This window comes from Schistocerca americana, chromosome 7, assembly GCF_021461395.2.
Source record: "Schistocerca americana isolate TAMUIC-IGC-003095 chromosome 7, iqSchAmer2.1, whole genome shotgun sequence".
Taxonomy (NCBI): domain Eukaryota; kingdom Metazoa; phylum Arthropoda; class Insecta; order Orthoptera; family Acrididae; genus Schistocerca; species Schistocerca americana.
Genome location: NC_060125.1, coordinates 359,557,665 through 359,570,677, shown reverse-complemented (window position 1 = coordinate 359,570,677; position 13,013 = coordinate 359,557,665). Strand labels below are relative to the sequence as shown.

Sequence of the window (13,013 nt, the reverse complement as noted above, 5' to 3'; positions counted from 1 at the left end):
TTTCTTCTAACCTGCGCAGAAATTCTGCAAATGGGTCTGCAATCGGTGAGCATACTGGTGCCCCGCTTAATCTAGCACTCGATTGGCCCCCCTGCCCAGGCAGTGGAGTTGTTACTCTATTCCCATTCTGCTGTGGAGCGTCATTCACCGTCCACAGATCCTCGCCCCCCGCTCCGGAAATTATGTTATCCGAGGCGGTGGCTTGGGATTCGTTTACGTATTGCAAATGATCCTCACTTTCCATATTAACAGAATTTTGTTCTTCTGGTACGGATGCTTTAGGTTGTCCTATCTTACCCATACTAAATTCACTTTAAGCCACTGACGAATCTTTAACACTGATACACACACGAATAATTATCCCCTCCAAAAATAAACACATAAATACACAAAACGAATAATTATCCCCTCCAAAAATAAACACATAAATACACAAAACACCGAAGGTATCTCATGTGCACATGGGTTCGATATTCCGCACAGAGCTACACAGGATGCTTGCACAATAGGCCTTACCTTACTTATTTTTCTTTCTCGCAATCCTTTTTCTTTTCTACACTTTTTCCTCTCCAGATCTCCTCAGGGTGTGGTTTTGTTGTTGTACACGTAAAAGAATTCATATAAGCATTAATATTTTACAACAATTAGACACATACATAATTACATTCAATACAATAGAATCATATTAATCGGGCCCCAAAGTTGCGGCGCCAATCTCGCGTCCGTCGGCCGTCGTAATTTAATGTATATATTATTATTGTTATTATTATTTTTTGATTGTTGCCGACTTACGTGGTGGGCCTTCATAAAAATGATATTTAAGTTGAACAATGTAATAAACTTTTCATATAAATTTCCTCGGCTAGTCAGTTGACGTTAAAGCAAAAGATCTTTAGTTATTAATTACAATTGCGGCCCACACACGCGCGAGAGTATTTTTCTTACCTCCGTTGACCATTGTATTGTAGTCGGAGTCCTGGCTCTGGGTCTCGGCTATGCTACTGAAAATAAGAATCTTAAAGCTAAGTATTTCTGCAACTTCGTGCGGCTGTGGAGAAAAATTAATATTATGCTAATAGCGGGCGAGTTTTTCAGCTTCCGTTAAATTTTCATAAGTTAATATCGCCACGTAATGGCGTCGTTGGCTGCATCGGCCGCTGCGATTGTTGAGCTGTAAATTACTTGAATGCAGGTTAATTCAAGGACGGCGGACATGAAATCGGGATCACCTCTTACAAATTAAAAGTGAACAATAATATTAAATCAGTATATTATATGCTTAACTCATACAAATATGCTTACATTCGTCAGCACACACAAGATGTCCCTCTAGACACATTCAAGACAAGCGAAGAAGTCAGGTCGACTAAAAAATTAACAAAAGAGTGTAACTGGGCGTCTCTTTAGATCATTCTGTCATAAATTATTTCTTTGCAATCTAAACCTACACAGAGAAATTATTATTTTAAGGCTACATGAGAAAAAAAAAATCTCTTACAAATTATGAATGTCTTCTTTATAAATATTGTCTTTTCGTAATATGGCACTGGGGACGCTATAACTGCTCGAGGATAATGAAGATGATCTACGAAGGGGAATATTAGTAGATAAGGTTTGTGAAGAGTGTCATTTGACAAGTTCAGAAAAGAAGACAAAATCAATGGCTTTCAAAGGGAAATATCCTATACGGACAAAGTTTGTGATCAACAATAAAACAATAGAACAACTCAAAGATTTTAACTATTCTTACTGTGACGTCCCATTGAAGTATAGCTATGACATAGAGAGGAAATTAGCAAAGTTTAGGAATATAGGAGGAACAGTAAATAGAAGTCTAAAAAATAAGACGAGGAAAGAAACAAGACTGAAAATTTATAAGACAATAGTAGTTCCAGTACCTGTTTACGGAAGTGAATCGTGGGTTTTCAGTAAATGCCAAAAAAGTCGCATACAGGCCACAGAGATGAGGTTTCTAAGAGTAGTAAAAGGATGCACAAGAGCCGACAGATTTCGAAATTCGGAAATCCTCAATAAAATACAAGAAAATAAGAGAAATTAGAATGAACATTTCGAAAGACCGTCCGAAGAAAGATTATATCTTCAGATAAGAAGATTTAAGCCAGCTGGGAGAAATCAAGGATGACTGAGGAAGCGATGGCTGCTGCAACAGGCAAAATAAAAAAGGGCTAGTGTTTGCAGATGATGAGCTGACGATGTAAACAACTGAGAAGGGGTCTGATGATGGCCAATGCGCTGTAACCGCCAATGTACAGTAAGAGAGAAGTGCGACTTGGACTATTGTCTTATTTACATTGTAACATGAATCAGCTGGCTCGAACCAACATAATGTTCAAATTAATTGTATTTAATAATAATGTCAGTAATTCATGACAGTCTTCCTTGTCTGAAAAGTCTAGTTATTTATATTTGCTTCTGATTATTTTCTTGACTCTGTGCTTCTGATTATTTTCTTGACTTCGTCTAAGTTCGCTTCCTTTTCAAGTTACTCAGGATATCTCAAGAAACTAAATTTCAACATACTATCACAACAAATAATCTTCTAGATTTCTGATTTAAACCTTTGCGCTTCTTTACCCATACAATATGCCTCCAGAAGTTGCAAATGTTGAGATGATGTCATGTTTGTAAGATATCCGAAAATGTTGTACATTAAATGGGTCATTGAATGTGAACTGGTCGACAGGTACCCATTTGACCATCCCAAATATTTCCGATAAGGATAAAAGCTGAAGCAATGGATTAAAATTTGTGCCACAGTCTGGACTTGAATTCAGGTCTCCTGCTTACTCGACAGATGCACTACTCCATTCATTGAGAAATATTGTAATAAATATGAGAGACGCAGTGCAAATTGTCGGCTAGGCGTAATCGAAAGTGTCGTTGATTTGAAAGGGTTGCTGGACGTTGGTTCGAAAACCGTTGTGGGCAACAGTTTTTTTGTTCTGTTTGAATACCTAAATCATTCAAATATGAAATTTATCAATATGCGGTAATTAATTGATACATAACCATAATTTTTCCCAGAAAAATGCACGTCTTCTGGTTTGTAATTACATATCACACGCAGAATTCTGGTTTTCATTGCAAATACACATTCTTAATTATCTATACATTAAAAAGATAGTTACAGATTTTGAAGTTACGAAAACATTACGCAATTAAATTTTTTGGAAAAAAATGAAAAATCAAATACTCTTTGTTTGAATATGTCGTTTTATAGGACAGATGTGGTCTCTCACACAAGCCGGAGTGAAAAGCGTAGTAGAAACACGGAAAGCAATTTTCACGGCGTCGAGCACACTGCACAAATTCTGTATTTTTACGGTTGTCACGGTAACAATGCTATCTGAACCCGACAGAATTGATCTGGAACCAAGTTAAGGGATTTGTCGCGAGAAATAACAAGACGTTTAAGCTACCAAACTTACTGGAACTAATGCACGAAGCTTTGTGACACGTCACTGTCGAACGATGGCGAAATGCAGAGCAGTACGTCATGAAAGAGGACGAGGCGGACATGTCAAATCTTCATCCCTTCAACTTCATTTTTATCTTAGGATTCTGGTGTCTTGGAATTCTGCCATTGATCGTCTCGCTATTAGTGTAGTGGTACTGAAGTGAACCACTTTCGTCGGAGTACGATATGGAAGAAGTTCAGAGATTACCAGGCGACTGACTGTAATACCTTCGGTGGCTTCAATATTTAACTACATGGTGAAATCCCAGAGCGCGCTTTAACGCCGCACATAGTTCATGTAGAAAAATTACCCTTGTTAAAGTCAGGAATTTGCATCACTCTCGTTTTTAACTACAGTACCACGTTAGCTAAGACCGAGAGGATGTTTTCCTTCAGATCACCTAAGAAGGGTATGGACTGAGTTTTACCTTTATTTACTTCTGTTTAAAAATTAATTGACACTCAAGGCTATGTTGTTCTCAGTTCGCCTCTTGTCTTTACTACAACTGTTCACATCACTGTAGTTCGTTTGACCAGGTGGCTAGGCAGTGCTTTCCAAGTTAAATGCGCCGGTAAAGTTGTTGTCCAGTATTATCACCGAGTCGATGTACGCGTAACGAACAGCAGAAAACGTATCCTCATTATAGTACTTAACTGTACTCGAGACAGAGTGGCTTCCGCTCCACCTGAAACGAAATCCAATGGGGTCACAGCAAACGCGGAAGAATACATAGTGTAATGTTTACACGAGGTTTATTCTTATGATGAACGGAGTATAACCACTACACCAAGGTAGCATTATGGCTAGGATCGCTGCACGGACTATCCTAGTCCAAACTTCAATGCACACATTCAGCAAAAAAAAAAAAAAAAAAAAAAAAAAAAAAAGGTTCAAATGGCTCTAAGCACTATGGGACTTAACATCTGAGGTCATCAGTCCCCTAGACTTAGAACTACTTAAACCTAGCTAACCTAAGGACATCACACCCATCCATGCCCGAGGCAGGATTCGAACCTGCGACCGTAGCAGCAGCGAGGTTCCGGACTGAAGCGCCTAGAACCGATCGGCCACATTGGCCGGCACATTCAGCACATTTAATCATCATTAGTAGTGTAGTGGTTAGTGACGTAGTGCTTAGCACATCTTCCTTGTAAGCAGGAGCCCTAGGTTCAAGTCCCAGTTATGGCACAAATTCTAATTCATTGCTTCAGCTTCTATCCTTATCGAAGATAAAGTTGAGATTTATATGTCTCCATCAAATCACAGATAATGTTCAAATTTTGTGTGAAGTTTTTCTAAGCGACCAAAGGAAGATGTAGTAATTCCCACCCCACAAAATTTAATACTTTGTGAGTAGAAGCTTCTTAAGTCAAGGACAACAAAATATCAGGGTTGCATTTCAAAATCTTCGGCCAAGCTCGAACTGTCTGACTTCAGTGAATAATTATGATACAGCTGCCAAATATGTCAAGATGACTGAAAAAATTGCAATGTGCACTTTCTATATGATATACGTCACCTGATTCACTATTTTTGCTCCAAGTGGCACTCAAAGTCGTGAATAAATTTTGTTTGACAATGTTTCTCTTAATATTGAGTATTTTTATCTCTTCAGTGGTTGGTTGATCACCAGTTAGTATTCGTGTGGTTTGCATTGATGACTTTCGAAAACAGGCCCCCTGGTTCGATTGCCAGGAAGTTCAGGGAGGCGGGGGGGGGGGGGGGGGGGGAGGGAGGAGGGGGAGGGAAATTTTCCCGGCAATGGACTGGGTGACTGTGTTGTCATCATCATTTCATCATCATCATCAACACGCAAGACCCCCAAGTGGTGTCAAATAAAAAGACTTGTATCAGAGGGCCGAACTCCCTGGAAGGGGACTTCTGGCCGAAGTGCCATACACAAATTTCTTTTTTTCGTTAGCTGGTTGTTGGAATCCTCCTCTCGTTATCTTGTTGTCTAGTCGCTTATTCACAAAGCCTGCAAGTTAGATCACTTTTGGGTTCACAGTTATTAAGATATACACTACTGGCCATTAAAACTGCTACACCACGAAGATGACGTGCTACAGACGCGAAATTTAACCAACAGGAAGAAGATGCTGTGATACGCAAATGATTAGCTTTTCAGAGCATTCACACAAGGTTGGTGTCGGTGGCGACACATACAACGTGCTGACTTGAGGAAAGTTTTCAACCGATTTCTCATACACAAACAGCAGTTGACCGGCGTTGCCTGGTGAAACGTTGATGTGATGCCTCGTGTTAGGAGGAGAAGTGCATACCATCACGTTTCCGACTTTGATAAAGGTCGGATTGTAGCCTGTCGCGATTGCGGTTTATCGTATCGCGACATTGCTGCTCGCGTTGGTCGAGATCCAATGACTGTTAGCAGAATATGGAATCGGTGGGTTCAGGAGCGTAATACGGAACGCCGTGCTGGATCCCAACGGCCTCGTATCACTAGCAGTCGAGATGACAGGCATCTTATCTGGATGGCTATAACGGATCGTGCAGCCACGTCTCGATCCTTGAGTCAACAGATGGGGACGTCTGCAAGACAACAACCATCTGCACGAACAGTTCGACGACGTTTGCAGCAGCATGGACTATCAGCTCGGAGACCATGGTTGCGGTTACCCTTGACGCTGTATCACAGACAGGAGTGCCTGCGATGGTGTACTCAATAACGAACCTGGGTGCACGAATGGTAAAACGTCATTTTTTCGGATGAATAAGGCGTTTGTGGAACAACAGGAATCCTTTTTGTGGTAAAAAATATCCTGATAAAAGTGGCCATGTGACATGGTGCGTTGTCATAATGCAACTTCCACTATGTGCAAACCTTCTGCAGGTGCAAATCATCGATCAAAATTTGATGTTCGATGAAAATGTGTAAGATTATTAGGACACCCGTCATCCTCATTGTTAAACGTCATTCTGATCTCACAAGAGCACACACACACGTTCGACTTTTTCATTGGTTTTTCCATTTGAAGGTTTCCCTGAACGAGGTTTGCCTCCAATGTGTTCTCCGGCCTCCAAAAACGATTTTCATCAGCGAAAAACTTGTGCTCTTGATAAGGAATCTCCCCTGTACGCCTGTTTCAACTTTTCAGACTCGGAAATTCCCGAAGTTTAACACAAAACTTGATGGCATAACGTTGCTCTAATTTTCACTCTTCCATTTTCGTAACGCACAACAAAAACACAGCTCCACTGATGGCCTTCTCCAAAATCAAATGATGGCTGTAAAGAGCTGAAATTCGAGCTGAGCATCTGGAATGGTCACACCGCTTTTCACAAGTAGAACAACACAGTGTTGCCAGATCGCGCGCAGTGTTGGCGCTTTTCTCACGTACCTTGTATGTGGTAATGAAATTAACCAAGAAATTATCAGCAAAAATTAATGATTTTACCCTCGTATCTCAAAAGAAAAGACTGAATTTTCTTCGACGACATATTTCTTTGAAGATCTAAAATTATCTCATAAAGATTGTCATGTAAACCACTGTTACGATGCATCGTGTTCTTAGAGCATATAGTTTGATGGAAATTAGTGCTCAAGTTCAGTACGCCTTCAATAGAAAGTGAAATGGAAGGATTTATCTGTAATATTTCAAATTTAGGGCTATACAACACATGAAAAACTGATCGACTGTTAAAAAATTGAATCCACTTTAATTTCTGCAAGTGACTGCCTGCTGTTGCTCTGAAAATCTTATGAATTTAGCAAGTAAATAAGGCCTACCAAACAGTACTTTCGATAATTTGTTTTCTTCGGGTGTTCAGTTGCTAACCTATGATTTTAGCAAAATATAGGAGACCTTTATTAGGAACAAAAGAAACGGTTGGGGATTCTTTCGGAACAGAGGATCAACGATAAATCCACAACTTGTTTTCATCAAAACGTCATTTTGTGACAAAATTGGAATCTGTGCAACAATCATACAAAAACTCTTTTTCAAAAATGTTTCATCACGCTCGGAAAAAACGATATTAATGAAACTCTGGCAAATTAAAAATTACAAAAATCAAGAAAGAATGATAAGGTTGCGCAAAAATAGTCTGAAAACTGATACGTGGAACTTTGCAACAAATTAGCATATGTTACCGCTTCAGTGCTATCTGATCATATTAAGGCAGAAATTCGTATAAAGTTTAATAGGAGGTTGAGCTTACCAGCACAAAATTCAAAGGATCAGTAAATTTGTGCAAAAGAATATGTAAAACGTACAGTTTGTCAGACACAAAGTTTAGTACACAGTAAGTATCATCTACTGAAGGCTTTGACCCGGGTGAGTTACAGTGGCCAGCAGAGTAAACAGCAGTGCGTCAGCTTCTCTGATTGTACTCAGCTATTGCCAGACTTGCAACTTTCTACCTATGTGGAGAAAATTCAGATTTTCATAATGACACCAAATACACAACAGGCCATTAAAATTGCTACAACAAGAAGAAATGCAGATGATGAACGGGTATTCATTGGACAAATACATTATACTAGAAACTGACATGATATTACATTTTCACGCAATTTGGGTGCATAGATCCTGAGAAATCAGTACCCAGAACAACCACCTCTCAACCAGAGCTTGGATGGCTAGTACAGGTACAGCTGCCCATATTGTGACGAGCCAGTTGCTCGGCCACCATTGACCACACGTTTTCAGTTGGTAAGAGATCTGGAGAACGTGCTGGCCAGGGTAGCAGTCGAACATTTTCTGTATCCAGAAAGGCCCGTACAGGATCTGCAACATACGGTCGTGCATTATCCAGCTGAAATGTAGGGTTTCGCAGGGATCGAATGAAGGGTAGAGCCACGGGGTGCAACACATCTGAAATGTAACGTCCACTGTTCAAAGTGCCGTCAACGCGAACAGGAGATGACCGAGACGTGTAACCAGTGGCACCCCATACTATCACGCCGGGTGATACGGCAGTATGGCGATGACCAATACACGCTTCCTATGTGCGTTCACCGCGATGTTACCAAACACGGATGCGACTATCATGATGCTGTAAACAGAACCTGGATTCATTCGAAAAAACGGCATTTTGCCATTCGTGCATCCAGGTTCGTCGTCGAGTACACCATCGCAGGCACTCCTGTCAGTGATACAGCGTCAAGGGTAACCGCAGCCATGGTCTCCGGGCTGATAGTCCATGCTGCTGCAAACGTCGTCGAACTGTTCGTGCAGATGGTTGTTGTCTTGCAGACGTCCCCATCTGTTGACTCAGGGATCGAAAGGTGGCTGCACGATCCGTTACATCCATGCAGATAAGATGCCTGTCATCTCGACTGCTAGTGATACGAGGCCGTTGGGATCCAGCACGGCGTTCCGTATTAACCTCCTGAACCCACCGATTTCATATTCTGCTAACAGTCACTGGATCTCGACCAAAGCGAGGAGCAATGTCGCGATACGATAAACCGCAATCGCGATAGGCTACAATCCGACCTTTATCAAAGTCGGAAACGTGATGGTACGCATTTCTCCTCCTTACACGAGGCATCACAACAACGTTTCACCAGGCAACGCCGGTCAACTGCTGTTTGTGTATGAGAAATCGGTTGGAAACTTTCCTCATGTCAGCACGTTGTAGGTGTCGCCACCGGCGCCAACCTTTTGTGAATGCTCTGAAAAGCTAATCATTTGCGTATCACAGCATCTTCTTCCTGTTGGTTAAATTTCGCGTCTGTAGCACGCTATCTTCGTGGTGTAGCAATTTTAATGGCCAGTAGTGTAATTGGTCCATTAAATAATACATTCAGTAAAAATTTGTGTTGATGGGATGTTGGTTGAAACGGCTGGACAGTCGAAATTTGAAAAAGGTGAGCTAAAAACACCAGGTAAAAAGTCTCATTGACTGGTGTAGAATTCTCTTTAGTGAGGAGTCTCGCTTCCAACTGAGCACATATGACCAGAAAAGACGTGTCTGGAGACGACGCAGACGGTGGTGGGACACCAAACTAACTGTCGACCGCCGGCCATAGTGGCTGAGCGGTTCCAGGCGCTACAGTCTGGAACCGCCCGACCGCTACAGTCGCAGGTTCGAATCCTGCCTCGGACATGGATGTGTGTGATGTCTTTAGGTTAGTTAGGTTTAAGTAGTTCTAAGTTCTAGGGGACTGATGACCTCAGCAGTTAAGTCCCATAGTGCTCGGAGCCATTTGAACCATTTTTTGACTGTCGACCGCCATGCGGCCCGCCAACCAGGAGTGATTGTCTGGGGTGCCATTTCTTTTCATAACAGGACCCTTTTGGCTGTCACACGCTGCACCGTTCAGCACAGCGGTACGTCGACGATATTCTTATGTTTCAGCAAAATAATGTTCGCCTCCATGAGGTGAGAGTGTCTACTACTTGTCTTCGTGCTCGCAAAACGTCCAAACCCTACCTTGTCCAGTAAGTTTGCCGGATCTCTCCCCAATCGAGAACATTTGGAGCATTGTGGGCGGGGCTCTCCAACAGCTCGGCATTTTGACGATCCAACGCGCCAGTTGGACAGAATTTGGCACTATGTACCTCAGGAAGACATCCACATCTACATCATCCACATCTACGTGATTACTCTGCTGTTCACAATAATGTGCCTGGCAGAGGGTTCAAGCTGTCTCTCTAACGTTCCACTCTCGAACGGCACGTGGGAAAAACGAGCACTTAAATTTTTCTGTGCGAGCCCTGATTTCTCTCATTTTATCGTGATGATCATTTCTGCCTATGTAGGTGGGCGCCAACAGAATGTTTTCGCAATCGGAGGAGAAAACAGGTGATAGAAATTTCATAAGAAGATCCCGTCGCAACGAAAAATGCCTTTGTTTTAATGACTGCCACTCCAATTCACGTATTATGTCTATAACACTATTTCATCTATTTCGCGATAATACAAAACGAACTGCCCTTCTTTGTACTTTTTCGATGTCATCCGTCAGTCCCACCTGATGATCCCACACCGCACAGCAATACTCCAGAATAGAGCGGACAAGCGTAGTGTAAGCAGTCTCTTTGGTAGACCTGTTGCAGCTTCTAAGTGTTCTGCCAATGAATCGCAATCTTTAGTTTGCTCTACCCACAATATTATCTATGTGATCGTTCCAATTTAGGTTATTTGTTATTGTAATCCCTAAGTATTTAGCTGAATTTACAGGCTTCAGATTTGTGTGACTTATCGCGTAATCGAAATTTAGCTGATTTCTTTTAGTACTCATGTGAATAACTTCGCACTTTTCCTTATTCAGGGTCAATTGCCAATTTTCGCACCATACAGATATCTTATCTAAATCATTTTACAATTCGTTTTGATCATCTGATGACTTTTGCAATTAGTTTTGATCATTTGATAACTTAACAAGACGGTAAATGACAGCATCATCTGCAAACAATCTAAGACGGCTACTCAGATTGTCTCCTATGTCGTTAATGTATATCAGGAACAACAGAGGGCCTATAACACTTCCTTGGGGAACACCGGATATTACTTCTGTTTTACTCGATGACTTTCCGTCTATTACTACGAACTGTGACCTTTCTGACAGGAAATCACGAATCCAGTCGCACAACTGAGGCGATACTCTGTAGGCACGCAGTATGGTTAGAAGACGCTTGTGAGGAACGGTGTCGAAAGCCTTCTGGAAATCTAAAAATATGGAATCAATTTGACATCCCCTGTCGATGTCACTTATTAATTCATGAGTATAAAGAGCTAGTTGTGTTTCACAGGAATGATATTTTCAGAATGCGTGCTGACTATGTGTCAATAAATCGTTTTCTTCGTGGTACTTCATAATGTTCGAAGACAGTATATGTTCCAAAACCCTACTGCAAATCGACCTTAGTGATATAGGCCTGTAATTCAGCGGATTACTCCTACTTCCCTTTTTGGGTATTGGTGTGACTTGAGCAATTTTACAGCCTTTAGATACGGATCTTTCTTTGGGCGAGTGGTTGTATATAATTGCTAAATATGGAGCTATTTTATCAGCATACTCTGTGAGGAACCTGACTGGTATACAATCTGGACCGGAGGCCTTGCTTTTATTTAGTGATTTAAGCTGCTTTGTTACAGTTCTTGACTGGATTTCAGGAATATTTACTTCGTCTTCTTTGGTGAATGAGTTTCGGAAAACCGTGTTTAATAACTCTGTCTTAGTAGCACTGTCATCAGTGACTTCACCATTGTTATCGCGCAGTGAAGGTATTGATTGAGTCTTGCCAACGCTATTAATCAGTGCCAAGCCGAATAACTGCTTGGGTTAGGGCCAGAGGACGACCAACGCGTCATTGACTTGCTCAATTTCAGAAGCTCTTTCTCTTGAATAAATCATCCTGTTTTTATGAAATTGTAATGATTCGTTTGTCTGTACATGTACATCCCATCTACCGATTTTTGTCCCATTCGTGTCATTCCGTCAGCGCGTCTTTTTTTTTAGAGCGTATATTTAAATCCAGTGAAAAGTCAGTGATGTGTGACCAACCAATAATCGCAATGGAAGCTGCTAGATGGACGCTAATTACAAAACCGTCCATGCTGTCGCATGCCAACACCCAACATCACACTATAAAATAGTCACGTGGCCTCCCGTGCACCAACTGAAGTTGAGCCTAAAAGGTTCAAAAACCAGTTTATTGAATAAATATTTCCTACGGTATTTTAGTAGATATGCGCAACATGCAAGAAAGACGACAGGGTAACCTCTAAAACGAGACCTCTTGACATGTAAACACGCCTATCGTTCACGTATTTAACGAAACGCTTACATCTTAAGCACCTGGTGCATACACACTTCGTAAGACTTTACAGTTGTATGTTTTTTGTGTTAATTCAAGTCCGATCCCAATCCGGACCGGCTGCAAGATAACATTGCCTGCTAGGCCGACGTGTATTACAAGTCAGGGCAATACTCTTCTTCGATGGCATCTCATGCGATCGGCAGCGGCTAAAGTGCACCGCACCTGCCGAGTGAGTCATCGAATTTACTTTGTTACGCATTTAAAATGTTGTCCCAGAATTAAATTAAGAATAGTTCCAATTCTATAACGGATCAAAAACTCAACGTAGAGAGCGAAAAGTAAATATAAAAATGAAAATGAAAATCTGTAATACTGTAGAATTCAACCCAGAAAATGAAAGTTATGAAGAAGGTGTTGGAGTGTAGTTACTTGTTAACCTAAAGTAATTATTAAAAGTATAAGGTAGTAAGCTTACCACTGTGGTTACTGTTGAGAAGAATATTTTACACATATCACTGAGCTGCCTCTTACGAATTGTCGCGAGGTGGAACAGCTGTTTCATCCGAAGTCCCCGTGTATTTCTGTGCGTGTTCGTATTCCGCGATCACTCGCTGTTTCGCGAGAATCGAGCCTCAGCGTTGCTGTGTGGGGATCATTCCACTGATCTTGTTAGTTTGTCCGGTTGCGCGCGAGATGTCGCGAGTAGCTCCAATATGAAGTCCTTCCATGTCTGGGGACATTTCACAACTGCCATATCCAGCGCCCCCGAGGTTTATGAAAGAATTCGTAACACGTAGTAGAG

General features: G+C 41.4%; 1 long non-coding RNA gene across 1 annotated transcript in view; it reads right to left on the bottom strand.

Moving 5' to 3' along the window:
* Positions 1-12,812, bottom strand: part of LOC124623106 — a 56,146-nt gene extending 43,334 nt beyond the window's left edge. Inside the window, exon 1 of the long non-coding RNA XR_006980676.1 lies at positions 12,687-12,812. This is a non-coding gene — a long non-coding RNA (uncharacterized LOC124623106). The remainder of the gene's footprint in view (positions 1-12,686) is intronic.
* Between the last annotated feature and the right edge of the window lie 201 nt (positions 12,813-13,013).